The sequence below is a fragment of the Ursus arctos genome, unplaced genomic scaffold (assembly GCF_023065955.2).
Source record: "Ursus arctos isolate Adak ecotype North America unplaced genomic scaffold, UrsArc2.0 scaffold_10, whole genome shotgun sequence".
Classification (NCBI taxonomy): domain Eukaryota; kingdom Metazoa; phylum Chordata; class Mammalia; order Carnivora; family Ursidae; genus Ursus; species Ursus arctos.
Window position 1 is genome coordinate 14,667,006 of NW_026622764.1, and position 3,683 is coordinate 14,670,688.

Genomic DNA, 3,683 nt, shown 5'->3' on the forward strand with positions numbered 1-3,683 from the left:
CTCCCGAGGGCCCAAATCTCTGGAATTTTCCACTTTGTAGATGGGCTGCCCAGCACCAGCTTCCCCTCAGCGGCCGGAGAGCAGCTGGGCCAGCCCAAGCTGGAAGGGAGGGTGGCGCAGAAATGGGCCCTGTTCCCACTGACCTCAACCTTTCTTGCCGGACTTTTTCTTTAGTGCCGGAGGTTCTTGGTCACGCCGCTTCAAAAATGAAGAGGTGTAGACCAGACAGAGGGGTGGGCAGCAGAACAAAGTTTATTGAACGATAGTACAAAGCTCCTGAAGAAGGAGGGGACCCGAGAGGGTGGCCACTGGAGTTCCTAAGTCTAGGTGTTTTTGTGGGCTTGTTGGCAGGAGCTGTTTTAATCTGATTAACCCTCCAGGCTCCTGTCATCCAATCGGTTTTATCTGTTCACGTGGGTAAGGGTGGAGGGCTCCTTCCAGCGTGGGTATAAAATCCTTTTTTTTTCCCCAGAAAAAATATGGAATGCTTCATGAATTTGCATGTCATCCTTGCACAGGGGCCACGCTGATCTTGTCGGTATCGTTCCAATGTTAGTATCTGGGCAACTGAAGCGAGCACGTAAAATCCTTTAAGGGTGGTTTCCTCTTGGAGTGGGGGCCCTTGTCCCTGCTGGCCTTTCCTCTGACTCTTCTCCACTACCTTGAGCTTTACTGAGGATCCTGGATGCACGAAAGGGAGGGGGCCCCGGGGAGGGGAAGCCGGGATCTGTCCCCTTTGAGAACACTCTGGGGATGACTGGGGCACATTATACCCCAACTCATAGGGAAACACCCCAACTGCTCCATTAAATAGTACACATTGAGAGCGTGTAAAACAACTCTGTATTGTGACTTTTTTTTTTCTTTAAAGATTTTATTTATTTATCTGAGAGAGAGAAAGAGCACAAGCAGGGATAGTAGCAGGCAGAGGGAGAGGGAGAAGCAGGCTCCCCGCCGAGCAGGGAGCCCCATGCAGGGCTCGATCCCAGGACCCTGAGATCATGACCTGAGCTGAAGACAGATGCTTAACCGACAGAGCCACCCAGGCACCCCTCAAAGCAGAAACTTCTGAGAAATGAGGACTGTCATAAATCCCCTCTCCTGGGCAGGGTTAAATCCACGAGGAAGACAGAAAGTGGGCATCAAGTTGGGTCTGTAAACAAACCTTGGGAAAGATTTACCTTATCTGCCATTAGCTTTCCCCACATATTTACCTTATGTTCTAATGACCCCCTTTGAGTGACTTATCACTGGGTTTCTCCTATGTTGCACCTGTGAATAAACTGTTTCTCTCTTGTTAATCTACCTTTTATCAGTTGAAATTTTGAGGCCCCAGCTAGAGAACCTAGAAGCGTGGAAGAAATATGTGATAAAATATACGTAACATAAAATTTACCCTTTTAACCACTTTTAAGTGTACTGTTCTCCGGCATTAAGCTCATTCATTGTTGTGCACCCATCACCACCATCCGTCTCCAGAACTTTCTCAACTTCCCCAACAGAAACTCTGTCCCCATGAAACAGTAATTCCTCATCTCCCACCACTCCTCCCTCCCCCCACGGTCCCCCAGCCATGGCAACCACCATTCTAATTTCTGTCTGTATGAATTTGACTTCTCTAGGTACTTCAACTAACTGAAATCACAGTATTTGTCTCTTTGTGCCTCCAATATTTCTGGCCACCAATGTGTGGGTTTTTTCCCACACCAACCAATTTTCTGATTCTCTAGACACAGCTGGGTGTCCTACAATTTAACTCAATTCTGACACTATCTACCTGGAGTTCGTCTCAGACCCCACTGGTTAAGGGCTCAGTCCCACCAGACTGCCCCTCCCTCCCCCACTCCAAAGCCAATTGCAAGTAAGTCCTGGTTGTCAGTGGGCTTCTGACCCACTGGCTGTAAATCGGGGTTCCCAGGATCCCCTCCTCGGATTTGGTAATCTTCTAGAGTGGCTGACAGAACGGAGGAAGATAGTTTGCTAACTAGAATACCAGTTTATTATAAAAGGAGACAACTAGGGGCGTCTGGGTGGCTCAGTTGGTCAAGTGGCTGCCTTGGCTCAGGTCATGATCCTGGGGTTCTGGGATTGAGCCCCCCCCCCCCCCCCCGTCAGGCTCCCTGCTCAACAAGGAGCCTGCTTCTCCCTCTGCCCCTCCTCCTGCTCGCTCTCTCTCTCAAATAAATAAATAAATAAAATCTTAAAAAAAAAAAGAGAGAACTCAGGAATAGCCAGGTGGAAGAGATGAGTAAGGCAAGGTATGGGGGAAGGGCTTGGAACAGCCACGCCCTCTCCAGGTGCTCCACTTGCTTGGCTCGTCCACAAGTCCACTAACCCAGAGGCTCCCCAAACTCCTTCAGGTAGGGTTTTTTTATGGAGGCTTCATTTCATAGGCATGATTGATTAAGTTACTGGCCATTGGTGATGGAACTCAATCTCCAGCCCCTCTCACCTCCCCCAGGTGGGGAGCGGGACTGAAAGTACCAACCCTCTAATCAGTGTTTGGTTTCCCTGACAACCAGCCCTCATCCTTAGGGGCTTTCCAAAAGCCACCTCATTAACATACCCTCAGGTGTGGTCGAAAGGCGCTTGCTAGGAAAACAACCTGAAAAGAACTGGTTAGGGGCATTTGAGGGGCTCAGTCGGTTACGTAGCTGCCTTTGGGGGGGCGCCTGGGTGGCTCAGTCGTTAAGCGTCTGCCTTCGGCTCAGGGCGTGATTCCAGGGTCCTGGGATGGAGCCCAACATTGGGCTCCTTACTCAGCGGGGAGCCTGCTTCTCCCTCTCCCTCTGCCTGCTGCTCCCCCTGCTTGTGCTTGCTCTCTCCCCCAACCCCGTGTCAAATAAATAATCTTAGAAAGAAAAAGAAAAGGACTTGTTATTAAAGACATTTTATCAGTCTCAGAGCTCCTGAGGGTTGCAGGAGCTCCGTGACAGAAAAGGCATGAAGAGCAAATATGTATTTCTCCTCCCTCCCTCCCTCCTTCCCTCCTTCCTCCCTTCCTTCCTTCCTTCCTTCCTTCCTTCCTTCCTCCCTCCCTCCCTCCCTCCCTCCCTTCCTTCCTTCCTTCCTTCCTTCCTTCCTTCCTTCCTTCCTTCCTTCCTCTTTCTCTCTCTTTTTCTTTCTTTCTTTAAGAGAGAGCGAGAACAGAAGCAGGGAGGCGGGGCAGAGGGAGAGGAAGAAGCAGGCTCCCCGCTGAGCAGGCTGCTGGCTGCAGGGCTTGGTCCAAGGACCCTGGGATCCTGACCTGAGCCGAAGGCAGATGCTTAACGACTGAGCCACCCAGGCGCCCCGAGAAGGAACACTTTTTGAGTGCATTTATTTTCTTAATCTAAATCTTGACTTACATTCGGATGGATTTTATGTAGCTCATTTTTTTAAAGGCTGAAAATTAAACCAACAGGATTCTTTTCGCCTTATCTCCTGAAGATTCATTTACATTTTACATGTAAATAGAGTAGCAAGTATATATACTCAGCAAATGCTGGTGATAGGTAGGAAAATAAAAGCTATTGTTATCATTAAGTGTGACTGAAGGATCTAATTCTGACCAAGAATTTATTCTACTATAGGTAATTATGTAATGTGTGCCGTTTTTAGCCCTTGAAGTTCAGTTATATTTTAAAATTGTGTGTTCTTGACCTGGGCAATTTTTTCTATATCTATCTATCTATCTATCATCT

At 48.6% G+C, this 3,683-nt stretch overlaps 1 non-coding gene across 1 annotated transcript; it reads right to left on the reverse strand.

The window, feature by feature from the left end:
- Nucleotides 1-473: 473 nt before the first annotated feature.
- Nucleotides 474-580, reverse strand: LOC113251579 (U6 spliceosomal RNA). Its single transcript, XR_003314552.3, has one exon. It is a non-coding gene; the product is annotated as a U6 spliceosomal RNA (small nuclear RNA).
- Between the last annotated feature and the right edge of the window lie 3,103 nt (nt 581-3,683).